Consider the following 19,729-nt stretch of genomic DNA (forward strand, 5'->3'; position numbering starts at 1 on the left):
ATTCAATTCATGATTCATGATTCAATTCATGATTCATGATTCATGAATCATGATTCGATTTATGATTCATGATTCATGAATCATGATTCGATTCATGATTCATGATTCAGTTCATGATTCATGATTCATGATTTAATTCATGATTCATGATTCATGATTTAATTAATGATTCATGATTTAATTAATGATTCTTGATTCAATTCATGATTCATGATTGAATTCATGATTCATGATTCAATTCATTATACCTGATTCATCATTCATGATTCATGATTCATGATTCAATTCCTGATTCATGATTCAATTCATGATTCAATTCATGATTCATGATTCAATTCATGATTCCATTCATGATTCATGATTCTTGATTCAATTCATGACTCATGATTCATGATTCATGATTTAATTCATGATTCATGATTTAATTCATGATTCATGATTTAATTCATAATTCATGATTCAATTCATGATTCATTTCATGATTCATGATTCATTTCATGATTCATGATTCAATTCTTGGTTCATGATTCATAAATCATGATTCAATTCATGATTCAATTCATGATTCCTGATTCATGATTCATCATTCAATTCATGATTCATGATTAAATTCAAGGTTCATGATTCATGATTCAATTCATGATTCATGATTCATGATTCATTATTCAATTCATGTTTCATGATTCATGATTCAATTCATGATTCATGATTCATGATTCATTATTCGATTCATGATTCATGATTCATGATTCAATTCATGATTCCTGATTCATGATTCATGATTCATGATTAAATTCATGATTCATGATTAAATTCATGATTCATGATTCATGATTCAATTCATGATTCATGATTCAATTCAAGATTCATTTCATGATTCATAATTTATGATTAAATTCATGATTTATGATTCGATTCATGATTCATGATTCATGAATCATGATTCGATTCATGATTTATGATTCATGAATCATGATTCGATTCATGATTTATGATTCATGAATCATGATTCATGATTTATGATTTATGAATCATGATTCATGATTCATGAATCATGATTCGATTCATGATTCATGATTCAATTCATGATTCATGATTTGATTCATGATTCATGATTCAATTCATGATTCATAATTCAATTCATGACTCATGATTCAATTCATGATTCAATTCATGATTCATGATTCAATTCATGATTCAATTCATGATTCATGATTCAATTCATGATTCAATTCATGATTCATGATTCAATTCATTACTCATGATTCAATATATGATTCAATTCATGATTCATGATTCAAATCATGATTCATGATTCATGATTCAATTCATGATTCATGATTCATGATTCAATTCATGATTCATAATTCAATTCATGATTCATGATTCAATTCATGATTCATGATTCAATTCATGATTCAATTCATGATTTAATTCTTGAATTAATTCATGATTCATGATTCAATTTATGGTTCAATTCATGATTCATGATTCAATTCATGATTTATGATTCTTGATTCAATTCATGATTCATGATTTATGATTCATGATTCAATTTATAATTCATGAGTCACGATTCAATCCATGAATCATGATTCATGAATCATGATTCGATTCATGATTCATGATTCATAAATCATGGTTCGCTTCATGATTCATGAATCATGATTAAATTCATGATTCATGATTCTTAAATCATGATTAGATTCATGATTCATGATTCATGATTCGAATCATGATTCAATTCATGATTCAATTCATGAATCAAGATTTGATTCATGATTCATGATTCATTTCATGATTCATGATTCAATATATGATTCAATTCATGATTCATGATTCAAATCATAATTCATGATTCATGATTCAATTCATGATTCATGATTCAAATCATTATTCATGATTCATGATTCAAATTATGATTCATGATTCATGATTTAATTCATGATTCATGATTCAATTCATGATTCATGATTCAATTCATGATTGATGATTCATTATTCGATTCATGATTCATGATTCAATTCATGATTCCTGATTCATGATTCATGATTCAATTCATGATTCATGATTAAATTCATGATTCATGATTCAAGATTCAATTCATGATTCATGATTCATGATTCAATTCATGATTCATGATTCATGATTCAATTCATGATTCATGATTCATTATTCGATTCATGATTCATGATTCATGATTCAATTCATGATTCCTGATTCAATTCATGATTCAATTCATGATTCATAAGTAAATTCATGATTCATGATTCAATTCATGATTCATGATTTATGATTCATGATTCATTTCATGATTCATGAATCATGATTCGATTCATGATTCATGATTCATGAATCGTCATTCATGATTTATGATTTATGAATCATGATTCATGATTCATGAATAATGATTTGATTCATGATTCATGAATCATGATTTGATTCATGATTCATGATTCATAAATCATGGTTCGATTCATGATTCATGAATCATGATTCAATTCATGATTCATGATTCATAAATCATGATTCGATTCATGATTCATGATTTGATTCATGATTCAATTCATGATTCAATTCATGAATCAAGATTTGATTCATGAGTCATGATTCATTTCATTTTTCATGATTCAATATATGATTCAATTCATGATTAATGATTCATGATTCAATTCATGATTCATGATTCAATTAATGATTCATGATTCATGATTCAATTCATGATTCATGATTCATGATTCAATTCATGATTCATGATTTAATTCATTATACCTGATTCATCATTCATGATTCATGATTCATGATTCAATTCCCGATTCATGATTCAATTCATGATTCAATTCATGATTCATAATTCATGATTCAATTCATGATTCAATTCATGATTCATGATTCAATTCATGATTCATGATTCATGATTCAATTCATGACTCATGATTCATGATTCATGAATTAATTCATGATTCATGATTTAATTCATGATTCAATTCATGATTCATGATTTAATTCATGATTCATGATTCAATTCATGATTCATTTCATGATTCATGATTTACGATTTAATTCATGATTTATGATTCGAATCATGATTCATGATTCATGAATCATGATTCGATTTAAGATTCATGATTCATGAATCATGATTCGATTCATGATTCATGATTCATGATTTAATTCATGATTCATGATTCATGATTTAATTCATGATTCATGATTTAATTAATGATTCATGATTCAATTCATGATTCATGATTCAATTCATGATTCATGATTAAATTCATGATTCAAGATTCAATTCATGATTCATGATTCAATTCATTATACCTGATTCATTATTCATGATTCATGATTCATGAATCAATTTCTGATTCATGATTCAATTCATGATTCAATTCATGATTCATGATTCAATTCATGATTCAATTCATGATTCTTGATTCAATTCATGACTCATGATTCATGATTCATGATTTAATTCATGATTCATGATTCAATTCATGATTCATTTCATGATTCATGATTTACGATTCAATTCATGATTTATGATTCGAATCATGATTCATGATTCATGAATCATGATTCGAATCATGATTCATGATTCATGAATCATGATTCGATTTATTTTTCATGATTCATGAATCATGATTCGATTCATAATTCATGATTCATGATTCAATTCATGATTCATGATTCATGATTTGATTCATGATCCATGATTCATGATTCAGTTCATGATTCATGATTAATGATTTAATTCATGATTCATGATTCATGATTTAATTCATGATTCATGATTTAATTCATGATTCATGATTCATGATTCAATTCATTATACCTGATTCATCATTCATGATTCATGATTCAATTCATGATTCATGATTCAATTCATGATTCAATTCATGATTCATGATTCAATTCATGACTCATAATTCATGATTCATGATTTAATTCATGATTCATGATTCAATGCATGATTCATTTCATGATTCATGATTTACGATTCAATTCATGATTTATGATTCGAATCATGATTCATGATTCATGAATCATGATTCGATTTATGATTCATGATTCATGAATCATGATTCGATTCATAATTCATGATTCATGATTCAACTCATGATTCAATTCATGATTCATGATTCATTTCATGATTCATGATTCAATTCATGATTCAATTCATGATTCATGATTCAAATCATAATTCATGATTCAATTCATGATTCATGATTCAATTCATGATTCATGATTCAAATCATAATTCATGATTCAATTCATGATTAATGACTCAATTCATGATTCATGCTCACTTCAACTCTCCCGTGTTTCATCGTGACTGCTCCAGCTGATTCCTATCCGCTGCCTCCGTGTATCTGCAGTTCCCTGCTCATCGCAACCCTCCAGTACTCCTCGTGTCTGCAGCCAGCTGATCCGCTCTCCGTGCTTCTACAGTGTCTCCGCTTGTGTCAACTCGCCTGTCTGCATTGGATCAATGCTCCGCTGCTTTCATCTCGTCTAGACCATCTCTACTCTTCAGTGTTCTCCAGGTGTCCAGTTCTATATACTACTGCTTCCTGAGTATTTGTTTCCATCCCTGCTGGTCTACCTACCTGTGCGCTGCACCTACTTGATTACCGCTTCCACCCTTCTGGGACTTCGTATCCTGCCGGCCTCCAGCCGTTCAGGTATCTCTGCACTTCTGTCTGACAGCCTGCTCTCCTGAACCACGGTATGCATACTTCTCATTGACTGTGCTGGTGTATTGCATATCTTGCTGGACTGAGTTGTTCTCCTCTGGAGTTTACTATCCGCTGAGACTATTGCCATCATTTGACTGTGTTACCTTTTGCCTGGATAGTTCTTGTGAATTTGTATTATTGTGCAGTGCTGTTCAGTCATTACTATATTGTGCATATCATCGTGGGGTCAAGTTCAGTGTGCCCGTGTATACTCTGCATTGCATTTCTCTCCCCGTGCTCCTCCTCACATATATATTTCAGTGGTACAACTTGCTAGAGGCAGACCACTGTTCCCTGTTTCCTGAGCCACCTGTTTCCAGTATCCTTTCACATAGCCGTGGTACAACTTGCTAACGCAGACCACTGACTTCCCGGATACCTCCACCTGGATTCCATTCCCTCACCTAGACAGCGGTACAACTTGCTATACGCAGACCGCTGACTCTCATCACCTCCTCGTTACTTCTGGACATTCCTCCTCACTATAGCAGTGGTACAACTTGCTATCCGCAGACCACTGACTACCCTCACGTTTCCCTTGTCCATTCAGTTCCTCGTGTACTATTACTACATATTACCAGTGCTGCAAATCATAGACTTTCCACGAGCATTCTCTACCATCTGCTGTCTCCTGTTCCGTGATCACCCCGCTACCAGAGTACCATATTACCACCTATACTGCTCTGGTAAGTCCATCATCTGGTGATCCCTGGGTAAAGACTCCTAGTGCCCGTGACACAATACTTCAGAAACTCCAGGCAGGCAGATGCAATAGACACGGAGCAGAAGAACGGGTAAGGAGACAGGAGGGAAGAGGGCCCTGCTCAAGCGAGCTTACATCCTAAGGGAGGGTTAAACAGACCAGGCACAAGAGGAGCCAGTTGAGGGAATGGGAGAGAGGGGAGAATGAGTGGAGGAGATGGGGGTTAAGTGGATGGTTGGTAGGCTTTGAGAAAGAGGTGAGTTTTGAGTGCACGTTTGAAGGAGCACAGAGTAGGAGAGAGGCGGATGGAGCGAGGGAGGTCATTCCAGTGAAGGGGGGCTGCACAGGAAAAGTCCTGGATTCTGGAATAGGAAGAGGTGATCAGAGTGGAGGAGAGGCGGCGGTCATTGGCCTAGCGCAGGGAGCGGGTGGGAGTGTGAATGGAGAGGAGGTTAGAGGTATAAGGGGCAGTAGAGTGGGAGAGAGCCTTGTAAGTGGTGGTGAGGAGTTTGAAAAGAATTCTGTAGGGGAAGGGGAGCCAGTGTAGGGCAAGGCAGAGAGGGGAGGCAGAGGAGTAGCGGCGTGAGAGGTAGATGAGTCTTGCGGCCGCATTGAGTATAGAGCGGAGGGGGGGAGTGGGGGAGGCCGGTGATGAGGAGGTTGCAGTAATCCAGGTGGGAGATGATGAGTGCATGTATGATGGTTTTGGTGGCCTCCTGAGAGAGAAAGGGACGGATGCGTGCGATGTTGCATAGTTGGAAGCGACAGGCTTTGGCAAGAGAATGAATGTGGGGGGCAAAAGAGAGAGAGAGGAGTCAAGGGTGACACCCAAGCAGCGGAGTTGGGTGACAGAGGAGATGGTAGTGTTGTTAACGACAATGGAGAGGTCATGGTGGGATGGGAGGCTGGGAGGAGGAAAGACAATGAGTTCAGTTTTGGAAATGTTGATTTTGAGAAAGCGCTCCGACATCCAGGAGGAGATGGCGGAGAGGCAGTCAGATACCTGAGCGAGGAGGGTGGAGGAAAGATCAAGTGAACAGATGTAAAGTTGAATGTCATCAGCATAAAGGTGATACTGAAGGCCAAAGGAGGAGATCAGAGCACCAAGGGAGGAAGTATAGAGCGAAAAGAGTAGAGAGCCGAGAACGGAGCCCTGTGGGACTCCTACAGCGAGAGGGTAGGGGGAGGAGGAAGAACCAGACATGGATACAGAGAAGGAGCGGTTAGCGAGGTATGAGGTGAACCAGAGAACAGAACCAGAGAGGCCGAGAGAGAGAAGAGTTTGCAGCAGGAGGGGGTGATCCCCGGTGTCAAAGGCTGCGGAAAGGTCAAGGAGGATGAGTAGGGAGAAATGACCCTTGGATTTGGCCGATAGGAGATCATTAGTAACCTTGGCCAGGGCAGTTTCGGTAGAGTGGAGGAGGCTGTAGCCGGATTGGAGAGGGTCAAGGAGGGAATTGTCCGAGAGGTGCCTGGTTAGGCGGCTGCAGACAATTCGCTCAAGTAATTTAGAGGCATAGGGGAGAAGAGAGATAGGGCGATAGTTGGCAAGAGATGTGGGGTCGAGATTGGGTTTCTTGAGGATAGGAGAGATGAGAGCATGTTTAAATGAGAGGGGTACTACACCAGAGGAGAGTGATAGGTTGAAAAGGTGTGCGAGGTAAGAGCAGGCAGTGGGAGAAAGAGAGCGAAGGAGGTGAGAGGGGATGGGATCGAGAGGGCAGGTAGAGGGTGGAGAGGAAAGAATGAGAGAGCAAACTTCTTCACCTGTTGTAGGGCCGAAGGAGCACCAGAGTTGGGTGTTGGTGGGAGGTGAAGCGAAGAGGGAGGCGGGAGAAGGGGAGAAGGAGATGTTCAGTCTGATGGCCTCAATTTTGGAAGAGAAAAAGGTGGCAAAGTCAGAAGCGGACAGGGAAGACGGGACAGAAGGGGGTGGGGGGAGAGTAGGGAGTTGAAGGTGGCAAAGAGGCGGCGGGGATTGGAGGACTGAGAAGAAATGAGGGACTTAAAGAAGGATTGTTTGGCGAGGGAGAGGGCGGAGCAGAAAGAAGAGAGGATGAATTTAAAGTGAAGGAAGTCGGCCAGGGAACGAGATTTCCTCCAGAGGCGTTCAGCAGTGCGAGAGCACTTTTGGAGGAAGCGGGTGAGTTTCGAGTGCCAGGGCTGGGGAATAATGCGATGTCTGCTGACAGTAGAGGCCGTGGCGACAGCGTCCAGGGCAGTAGAGAGGGAGAGATTGTAGAGGGAGGACGCCTAGTCAGGACAGACCAGGGAGGGAAGGGGTGATAGGAGAGTTTCAAGAGAAGAGGACAAGGAGGTATGGTCAATAGCGTAAAGGTTGCGCCTGGTGTGGGTGGCTTTGGGCGAGGCAGGAGCAGGGGAGGAGGACAGAGTGAAGGAGAGGAGATGGTGGTCAAAGAGTGGGAAGGGAGAGTTGGAGAAGTCAGAGATCACAGAGGTGAGAGAAGACAAGGTCAAGGGAGTGACCAAGACAGTGGGTGGGGGAAGAAGTCCACTGAGTGAGGCCTAGGGAGGAGGAGAGGGCGAGAAGTTTGATGGTGGCGGGATCAGAACAGTTGTCAATAGGAATATTAAAGTCACCAAGTATGATGGAGGGAAGGTCAGAGGAAAGGTAGTGGGGGAGCCATGAAGCGAAGTTGTCAAGGAAAAGGGAGGAGGGGCCTGGGGGACGGTAGATGACTGAGACACGGAGGTGGATGGGGGAGAAGAGCCGGATGGAGTGTACTTCAAAGGAAGAGAAGGAGAGGGAAGGTAAAGTGGGAATGACCCGAAAAGTGCAGTTGGGGGAAAGGAGGAGACCCACTCCACCTCCTGGACGCTCATCCGGTCTGGTGGAGTGGGTGAAGGAGAGGCCCCCATAGGAGAGGGCGGCAGGTGAGGCAGTGTCAGAAGAAGTAAGCCAGGTTTCAGTGATGGCAAGAAGATTTAGAGAGTTGGAGATGAAGAGGTCATGGATGGAGGCCAGTTTGTTACGGATGGACCTGGAGTTCCAGAGGGCACATGAGAAGGGGAGGGAGGGAAGAGGGGAGATGCAGAGGAGATTGTCAGGGTTGATATAGAGTTAGGGGGAGGGTGAGGGGTGGGGCAGCAAGAGATGGGTGAGAGAAGTGGCTGGGGGAGAGGATGGGTATAGGAAAGGAGCGGGGTGGCATGGTGAGGGGATGGACGGGGAATAATAGAAGGGGCAAGGGTAATTAACACAGAGGTGAGGGCAGCAAAGGGAGACAGAAATGGACCAGAGCAGATAAAAGGCTTAGTTAGATTAAGGATAGACGGAGTAAAGTAAAACAAAGATTTAGTAAAATTAAACTAGTTAGATTAAGCTAAATTAGATTAGGGATTGACAGAACAAAGTAGGACAAAGACAAAGATAAGACTGTTAGAGACAAAGGAATGGAGCAAGAACAAAAGGCGGCCGCAGAAGCAATATAAAGTGCCGTAAAGAATTAAAATAAAATGGAGAAAGTTAAAAATGCAAATAAAATACAATAATTAAGATAAAGTACAATAATTAAGATAGAATAATTAATATAAAATACAGTACAATACAATAAAATAAATTGCAGTAAAATAAGGTTAAACTAAGGTTAAAATGAGCTAACGGTAAGTGAGAAATGAAAACACAAAAAATTAATTAAATAGAAATGAAAACACCAAAATTAAATAGCAGTAAAATAAGGTTAAACTAAGGATAAAATAAGCTTAAGGTAAGTTAGAAATGAAAACAAGGTGGCGAAAATGATGTAGGGCTGCAGAGAGCCGGTATCTGGTCCAGGGCAGGAAAGTCCAGGGAGACCGGGAGTCCAGGGAGGTAGTAGAGAAATGTATGTCAGGTGTATGTGTAGTTTTTTAGAAGGAGCCTGTGTGTCAGGGAGTTCAACGTGTAGCTGTAGAGATGGTAATCACAAAGTTTTTGGAGGACCTGTTTAACATGGGACCGATGTAGCAACAACGACTGTGAATATATCAGGATCTCATCCAAATACACGAAAACGAATTGGCCAAGAAATTTGCGGAGCACTTCATCAATGAGATTTTGAAACACTGCGGGCGTGTTACAAAGACCGAACGGCATGAGCAGGTACTCATAATTGCCAGAATGTGTGTTGAATGCCGCTTTCCATTTATTCCCCTCTCTGATGCGGATAAGGTTGTATGCTCCGCGGAGATCAATCTTGGTAAAGATGGTAGCAGATTTTAATTGATCAAATAATTCAGAGATGAGGGGAAGAGGATAGGTGTTTTTAATTGTGATTTTTTTAAGGCCCCGAAATGCAATGCAAGGCCGCAATAAACCGTCTTTTTTTGATACAAAGAAACATCCGGCTCCTACTGGGGATTTAGAAAGTCTAAAAAACCTTTTTCCAGATTTTCCTCTACATACTCTTGCATGGCCTTGGTCTCTGGATCAGAGAGTGAATACAACCTCCCTTTGGGTAATCTAGTACCTAAAATCAAATCAATGGCACAATCAAAATCCCGATGTGGAGGCAGAGAGTCAGACGTTGTTTTAGAGAACACATCCTGGAATTTGTGGTATTGAGGAGAAAGCGTCTCGGACACAGGTTGCAGAATTCGGAGGGGCAAGGTCAAACAAGACTGAGAACAGTGGGAACTCCATTGAGTAATTTCCCCTTCAGCTCAATCCACTACAGGGTTATGGAGGGAGAGCCAAGGATGGCCTAATATTAACGGAACAGATGGACAATTAATGAGGTAGAAAGACAGAGCTTCTGAGTGAAGAGCACTCACAGTTAACTGCAGTGGAGGAGTTTCATAGGCAATTTTGCCTCCAAGCAATGGACCTCCATCCAAGCCACAGACAGTGATAGCAGAATCAAGTTTCACAGAAGGGATCCCAAAAGAATGAGCGAATCCGTTGTCCAGAAAGTTGTCAGCGGCACCACTATATACAAAAGCTGAGACAGCAATAGAACAAGCACCGTCGGTGATGCGCGCAGGAACTAAGACTACATTTTTGGAGGAGATGATTTGCAGACCTAGGCAAACTTCCCACTTATTCCCTACACTTGCTCTTTTCCCAATTTGTTAGGACAGGAGCAGGAACAGTGTCCCTTGATGCCACAGAAGAGACAAAGGCCTTGGGTCCTTCTTATATTCTTTTTCTCTTTTTTGCTCCTAATTGCATGGGCTCTTCAGTGTCCATTGATGCGGGAACAAACGGAGGTGAAAAAGATGGTACCTCCTTTTCCGCCTTCCTCTCCTTGTTCCTTCTGTCAATTTTGATAGCCAGCTGCATGAGAGTCTCTAGAGATGTTGGAGAAGGGTACTGCACAAGAGCGTCTTTGATCTGTTCTGACAACCCTAAGCGAAATTGGCTGCGTAGCACCGGATAATTCCATCCGCCGTCAGTAGACCATTGCCTAAATTCAGCACAGTACTCCTCAGTAGAGCGCCTGCCTTGCTTCAAGGCCCTCATATGAGCCTCAGCCGAGGCCACTCGATCTGGATTATCATAGAGCAGACCTAATGCATTAAAGAAAGCATCCACCGACTGCAATGTTATATTCATTGGAGCCAGACTAAAGGCCCATAACTGTGGATCACCCTGGAGGAGGGAGATGATGATGCCGACCCTTTGCTGTTCTGAGTCGGAAGATCGGGGTCTCAGTCGGAAATAGAGCTTACAGCTCTCCTTTAAATTCTAGAACAGAGCTCTCAGCTCTCCTTGAAATTCCGGAGCAGAGCTCTGTCCCCAGAAAACTGGTCTGGCAAATTTCATTTGGTTTCTGACGCAGGTGCCAGAGTGACTTGTGAAGTCCTGGAGGCTTCTTCCTGTGCAGATAACCGATGCGATAATCCCTGAACCATCTAGGACAGGGTCTGAATTTGACCAGCTAGAAATTGGGCTGGAGTTGGACTGGTCCCGCTCTCATCCATCTAAGCGAGTTTCTCCTTGTAATTTAGGCCAGATATAATGTTAGGCTGCCCGGTCTCGTAATAAACTTACAGAACTAGTAGAGGTCTTTTGTCTATAGCAGTCGCCTTTCCCGTAGAGCTTAATGTGCTCACAGGTACTCGGATGCCCCCAGGTCTTAACTCTATTGTAGTGTAAGTTTATTAACAAAACCGCAGCGGCAGGGCCGGAGGAAACAATTCAGATGATAACAGATGGTCAGACGCAAGCCGAGGTCAGACGCCCGAAGCAAGCAGAATAGTCAAGGACAGGCCAGTAGGTTAGGGCTGGCAGAAAGCAGGGATATACAAATAACAAGCAGAGGTCAGGGCAATCAGAGTTCAAGCAGGTCCAAAACAAAGCCAAGATCAAAACAGAAAATCTAACAGGAATCAGCAACTCAGCACACAGCAGGTCAGCTTTCCACAGGGAATTAAACGCTGTAACCGACAGGGAGGCTAAGCCCTCCCTGCCTTAAATACTAAATGCAGCCAATCAGGAAAAGGGATTTCTATGACATAATCAGCCCCCCAAGCACTGCTTAATTAATGTAATAACACCTAATTAGCCTGTAGGCTTTTATGTCATTAAGAGGCACGCACCCGGTTGCCCTGTGTTGCCGGGACGCGTCGGCGTACAGCCATTGCCCTAGCAACGGTCATGCCGGAAACCGTAAGTGACAGCAAAAGAGGAAAACGAATCGCAGCGGTACCCGCAACCAGTGCGGCTCGTAACATATGTTAACCTGATGTACCTTGACATTTACAGCTCAGATTTACAGTTTTGTCTGGGGTCAGATAAGGCTATTCTCTTTCACCTCTTTGTTTTGCTTGTTGCCAAACGCTCACTCTACATGGAAGATGTCACTGTCTACTGTGCTGATCATTAACAACACATATCTAGACATGCAAGAATTTCAGCCGAGCTTCAAGCAGCAAAGGTCAACTGCGGCTATTGTCAGAGGCAATGCTGTTTGGGCAGTGGCATCTGTCATCCTCTGATGCATTCCCTTTCACTATTAAGCAGAAATTCATCAAGATTTGGGAGCCTGGCTAAGTGGACAGAACAAGGCCCTGAAATGTTGGGAGGAGAGACTGGCGACAGTCGGACAATAAATTGGACTATGGAGTCTCAGAGACCTTGCCATGAAAGGGAAAGCACTTGTGCTGTGCAATGAGATCCTTCCACCTCTGGTCGCTGTCTGCAAGGCCCTCTCAAGAACAGTGTTTCACTTCATTTGGGGCTCTGAAATGGATAGAGTAAAGTGAGTAGTTATGTACAAAGAACACCCCAAAGGTGGAAAAAGGATCCCAAATATCCCCAAAATGTGATGCCTTCTTTTATTGTAACTGTATGTTCTTTGTGAGAAGAACAACTGCTCTGTGGGCAACTCCATCACTCACTTTTTCCATCTGCTTCTTTGGAAGGGCCTTGGCTGGGACAAGTGGGACATTCCCTAGTTTTACTTGAATGTGCCCATATTTGTGAAGGAGTACCATCTAGAGGTGGCTAAGCCACACTTGTGGAAACCTAAACTTATCCACAAGCTAATTAGAGCTAAGGACACAATGGAGTCATAATGAAGCCTGATACAGCAAAGTTTATCTGGTAGAACATGTCTTCCATGGGGCTCAGTAACAGACACAAAGATTTGGCATGTAAGTCTATCCAGGAGGGTCTGCCTTTTCAGGACCTTCATGCACTCCCAGAACATGTGCAGTTATAGACCCTGAAGTTGGAAAAATCTCAGCACCTATTTTGGAACTGTGCTTCTGTACAGCCACTATTGGATGACCCGGAACATGAACTCAGAGACAGTGTGCCCAGGAACTGCCTATTTCCTAGGACAATCCAGGAGGCTATGAGCCTTTTGAACTCTGCTAAGGACACTTTATGGCTAGCCAGGAATCGCTTTGTATTTGTATTGAAAAAGGAGAAGGTGCTTTCCACCACTGTCGCTGGCTGATCCATCCGTCATGGATAGTCCTGAGAAAGAAGAAGAGAATTAAACACCCTCCTTGTCCCCCTTTTCCCTATATGTGTCTGTATTTCAATAAAACCTTTATTCTTTGACTCCCCCACCCTTACCTCCTTACATTTCTACAATACATCACTTGAAATTTGTTGAATATCTTGTCCTATTTATGCCCTTTCCTCTATATGTACCTGTCTATCAATGAAGCTTCAGGCCTGTGATTATCATCCCTTACTCTCATCCCCTACTTTCCCCTCAGACACATTGGTCATTGCTGAAACAATTGAGCGGAGGTAGGCAGGGGGGCACAGGCGGGGATTAATGATAAAAAGCATTGGTGGTCAGTGGACAGCAGCAGGCAGCCATTTGCTAGGCTGCCTGTTGCTGTATGGGGTCCCACAATACTGTGCAGCAGACAGGAAGCAGAAAGACTTCACTTCCTGTCTGCTAATCTTGGGAACGAGGAGCAACGTCCACCAGTGCTAATAAAGGTGAGGGGGCTATACCTATTAAGCAAATAGGAGGGGGGCTCTGCACCTATTAAGCTATAGGGAGGGGGGCTGCACCTATTAAGTTATAATGAGGAGGGGCTGCGCTTACTAAGCTATAGGGAGGGGGGGCTGCACCTATTAAGTTATAATGAGGAGGGGCTGCGCTTATTAAGCTATAGGGAGGGGGTGCTGCACCTATTTAGTTATAAGGAGGAGGGACTGCACTTATTAATTTATAGGGAGGGGGCAGCGCCTATTAAGCTATAAGGAGCCGGGGCTGCACCTATTAAGGTACAGGGAGGGGGGCTGCACCTTTTAAGCTATAGGAAGCGGGGGCTGCACCTACCAAGCTATAAGGAGGAGGCTGCACCTATTAAACTGTAAGGGGGCTGCAAATATTAAGCTATAAGGTGGGGGGCTGCACCTACCAAGCTATAGGGAGGGGGGGGTCTGCACCTACCAAGTTATAGGGGTGCTGCACCTAGAAAGCTATAAGGAGGGGGGTGGCACCTACCAAGCTATAGGGAAGGGGGGACTGCACCTATTAAGCTATAAGGAGGGGAGGGACTGCACATTCCAAGCTATAGGGACGGTGGGGGGCTGCACCTAACAAGCTATAGGGAAGAGGGGGGCTGCATCTACCAAGCTATAGGGAGGGGGGACGGCCTATATCAAACTATAGAGAGAGGGGCTGCCTATATCAAACTATAGGGAGGTGGATTGCCTATAACAAACTATAGGGAGGTGGGTTGCCTATACCAAACTATGGGGAGAGGGTCTTACTATATTGTGTGATAGGAGGGAAGGAAGGGGGCTGCCTTAATAGCACGTCCGTGGGAAGTAGGCTGTTAATTTAATGGTGGCGTTTAGGTTGGGGCTAATTATTTAATGGGTGCTATTTGATTTGTGGGGTGATGGTGGAGCAATTTAGTTTTTGGTGGGGCTTTTTAAGTCAATGCTTGGGTGGATTGGGGCTATTAATTAAATGTGGGGCTGAGTTTGGGGAGGATATTACTATTTATTAAATGTAAATATTAATTATTTAATGCCGGAAGTGGTTGTAGGAAATGGTTATATTAAACGCAAATGCTATTTAATTTATTGCTGGGGCTGTTTGGAGGGAGGGAAATAGGTTTATTTATTAAATAGGAATACTATTACTTTAATGTTGCAGTTGGTTGGAGGGAAAGAAGTCTATTTATTAAATGTGTATACTATTATTTTAATGTTGGGACTGAAGGGGTGCCTAATTATTAAATGTGGGTGCTATTGATTTAATGCCAGGCTGGTTGGAGTTTTCTAAATTTTATGTAATCATTTTTTTTTCCAAATAGGGCTTCTAACATTCCAGTATCCAGACAAGCAGCAACTGATCTAAAGACAGCAGCAGCCACAGGTGGTGAAAGTGACAAGAACAGGTAGGAGAGAGCAGGACATTCTGCCAACTATCCTGAATCTGGTTGTGCAATCCCGAATTTGGATGACTGTCTTGCTTAGTCAGGATTTGGTCCGACAGGAAGGACATTTAGTAGGTATATCCTTCTTCACACTGTACTACTCATGAAAGGCAGACCTGCGAGCACCTAACAGTAGTGCACACAATTTTGCCTGTGTATTTATCTAAAATGTATCTAAAATGATAACACCCCCTGTCTTAAGTGCCCCGGGCCCCCCAGAGCCTTATTCCAGCCCTGGTGATATTTTAGTGTTTCTTGCATTGATTCCATTGTCTGCCTTCTACCTTGCACTGGTCCTATTCTCAGATCACTGTGTTGAACATATGGCTATACCCCATTGCATTGACAATATCATTAATACTTCCTCCTTTGCACTTATTATATCACCAGCAAACCCTTGGAATAGCTCTTCACTTATGCCATTGTCTGCCTACCCTCCCTACACTGTTATTAATTCTAACCACCACCAATCACTGGGTACATTTAGGGCTCATACACAATTGTTACAAAGGAAGCGTTTTCTTGCAGATGCATGCAGCACTTCACTTCTGTGGTGATCACACTGGTCACATATATATATATATATATATATATAGATATATATATAGATATATATATAGATATATATTAAGGAGAGATATTTGACTGGTAGGCATCTCAGGATGTCAGGGAAAGATGCAACAGTGCGGTGAGGTGTTCATATTCTGCTCTGGCAGACTGATCAAATGCGATTGTGCTAGCATGTTTCATATTAGTTAAATTTATTAAACAAAGTCAGATACGTTTTTATGAAGGGAATATTGGAAGGATATGTTAGTAGGCAACTAAACAAGTCTGAGCACAGAGACATAAAAAAGTTGCAGAACATGAGCATGTGACATGAGTATTACTCTTGACGGTTATGGTGTTTTCAGAAGTTACAGTATTATGAAATCACTGTGCTTCTGTTTCTTCAACTGACTATGGATAAGACCGACCTCTAATAACAAAACAGTTACCCTAATATCCTCCAGTGCTGTCATAAGACAAACCTTGCAGCCATATCCACCAGGCATTATTTCCTGTAATATCTATTTAGTAGGACGAGGCTTCTAGCAGTACACACATTCCCTTGTCATTGTTGTGCATAATAATGTGGCATGTATGATACCTGTGTTATTTCACTCTGTGCATGCAACCTGTGGCTTTGCTAATGACATGTGGCTTAGGCTTATGCATCACAAGCATCATTTAGGAACAAGCAATAGGACAGAAAACATGAAAGAATTCTTACATTAATACAAGTTCAGCTTAGTTTCAGCAAAGAACAAACACACTCCACCTTAAGAGATTGCAACATATTCTGTACCAATTGGAACAGAAACATTAGCTGAAGAATTTTGAGGAAGATGACAAGATCATCAGTAAAACATATAGCAGACAAATCAGCCATTCCAATTGTGGGACCTAGCAATCTTTAAGAGAAAGAAGCAAAGAATTTATGAAAAGTTTGATTCAGTGGACTGCAGGACAGGACAATGGAAAATTGTTTGGATTGGTTTCTGACTCCATTAAAAAAGCACTACCAGTAGCCCAAAAATTAATATACTGTTAATGGGGGGAGTTGACATAAAGAAGCACTACTGGTAAACATAACAGACTATATACTGTTAATGGGGGTTGGGGGGTTCTGACACAATAAAAAAAACTAACACAGCCACTGCGCAAATAGTAATAATAATACAAAAAAAACTACTAGAAAACTGTTAGGAACCCCTCCAGCCGGCACAACACAACCCTGAGTCTACTCTGCCAGTCAGGTGTTCACTGCAGCCCCTGATGGTGGGGACAGACTGGGCTGCAGACTGACAGAGGGTCGTGAAGTGTGTACCGGCTGGGGAGAACCCAGGCAAGCGAAGTTAAGTCCAAGCAGAGGTCAAGGGCTGGCAGCAGGTAGCAGTTTTAATAAACAAGCCAAGGTCAAGGGTCACGAGCAGACAGGGAGGTCGGTAAACAAGCCAGAGGTCAGGGTCACGAGAAACACAGGCAGGGTCCAAATCCAGGCAAGGGGTCATACACAGGGAATCAGTCCAACAGGTTTTCACCAATACAAGGCAGGAGCAGGAGCAGGTTAGGCTAACAGGTAACTGGGCGCTATAACCGGCAGGGAGGCTAAGCCCTCCCTGCCTTATATACAGACTTTGGCCAATCAGGGCTTAGGCCTGAAATGCATCCCAGGTGTGCTACCAAACTTAATTAGCCCGCAGGCTATCCTAGCGCATGCGCCCGGCTGCCTCACTTGCCGGGGCGCATCGCTTGCTACACTCGGCGTCCGGCCATTGCCGTGGCAACGGTCGGGCCCGAGAAACCGGAAGTGATGCCCCGGTCGCCATGGAGATGGCCGGGACAGTCACTGACACCGGAAGTGAGTCGCGGCGGTGCCCGAGGCCGCCGCGGCTCCTGACAAAAACATTACATATACTGTTATTGGGGGGAGGGGGTTTTGGCATAAGCCAGCAAATGAACACAAAAAACGCCCTACTAGAAAACATTATATATACTAGTATTGGGGTGAAGGTTGTCTGATATAAGCCAGAGCACAAATCTAAAAGAAATGAAAGTCCTATTCTTAAATATTATATATATATATTATTATTATTAGGGGTGGGGGGTTCTTGCAGGGCCTGATTATCCAATAGGTTAACTAGGCTATAGCCTAGGGTGCAAATTTGTGACAGAGAGGTATAAACTGAAATTCACTTTAAAATATAAGGAAATATTTGTTATCCAAAGTAAAAAGAAACATTAAAGAAAAATGTAGAATATTTTAATGTTGACAAATGTAAAAGGCTGGAGACAATGAGTCATCTTTTGGCGGGCACTTGAGAATAAGTAAGTAGGAGATGCAGGGATGGTGACAGGCACAGGAGTGACAGCCCCTTCACATCTTCACTCTCAGTACAGTGGCACACGCAGGGGGGGTTTCTGAGTCTCTAGAAACCCCCCCTGCGCTAACTAAGTGGCCACTGTCCAATACAGCAGCCGCGGCGCTGTCAAAGAAGCGTCCGCGGTGGTGCTGTATTGTACAGCACCACCGCAGACGCTTCTTAGACAGCGCCGCGGCTGCTGTATAGGACAGCGCTGGCGAAACGGAGCTGCTGCGCATGCGAGCTCTCTCTCAGGTTTTTTTTTTTGTTTTTTTTTGGGTCGGCGGGGAGAAACCCCCCCCCCCCGACAATCCTCCGTGCGCCCCTGCAGTAGCTCTTATTCATGCCTCCATTCTGCTATACAGTTCTGATTTCACAATGACAATGAAATCAGGGACAAGCATTGCTGTGACCCAGTTAAAAAGCCAAGTGTAGTGGAGTTGCATCTCTAGCTCTTTTACATGATACATGCCAAATTGGCCTTATTTGCAATGATCACTTTTTCTTTATGGATCACATTATGGTGCCATATGTTGTCCTCATGCGCTGACCACATTCCGTTTAATGACTGACCACACACTCCTTACAGTTGGTCACACCCCAATGTAGTGGGCCTTTCATGTCCCAGTCTGACACTGGTAGTAATGTCCTAGAAGAATTACAATAATTCTGACGCGAAAATAACGATCCTTAATATTTAGACGCGATTCATTACCCAACCAACTAAATTAAGACATTACCAAAATAATGACATTAAAACAATTACTAAATGACAATGATGACATATTTAATCACAACATATTCTAAAAACCTGTATCAAACATACCTACACAAAAAAACCTGATAATATTAAAACACGTAATTAAACAAATTACAACCTAAATAATCGTGACCAGAGGCATATAACTACAGAAATATCGAAATATATTTGAACACAATCAAATTAATGAACGATCCAGAATAACACCTACTAATAGAAATCACGACTAATTCCGATCCCTACATAAATATAGAACTATTAATGAAAACCACATTCATAAATATCGACACAAAAACATTAAAAATCAACCCAAACATTAAATACATTCAAAAACAAATGTATAATATATCAAAATTTAAAATATCCACCCACGCAAATGGTTGAAAACAATGCTGATAGTTATAAATCAAAAAAAGAACCCATTATTGAAATATATCAATATGTTTTATTTCATGCTCATTTATATTTATTGGTGTCAAAACACAATTATCAACAAAACAGTATATTAAACAAAACAAACACCCAATAAAATTGGCTTGTTAATAAGGTCATAGTTGTTCAAATAAAGAACAGGTACTGAAACAGGCTTATCCAATTGTCTTATCAATAGAGTCACGGTTGTACAAAAAATAGGTACTTAAACTCCTAATACACTGATGATGTCACAGAAATCTGAATATATTAATACTATCCTATCAAATTAAAAGATTAGCATAACATTGATACATTTCACGCCTCAAAACCCCTACTATCAAAATCT

This window comes from Mixophyes fleayi, chromosome 2 (assembly GCF_038048845.1).
Source record: "Mixophyes fleayi isolate aMixFle1 chromosome 2, aMixFle1.hap1, whole genome shotgun sequence".
Lineage (NCBI taxonomy): Eukaryota > Metazoa > Chordata > Amphibia > Anura > Limnodynastidae > Mixophyes > Mixophyes fleayi.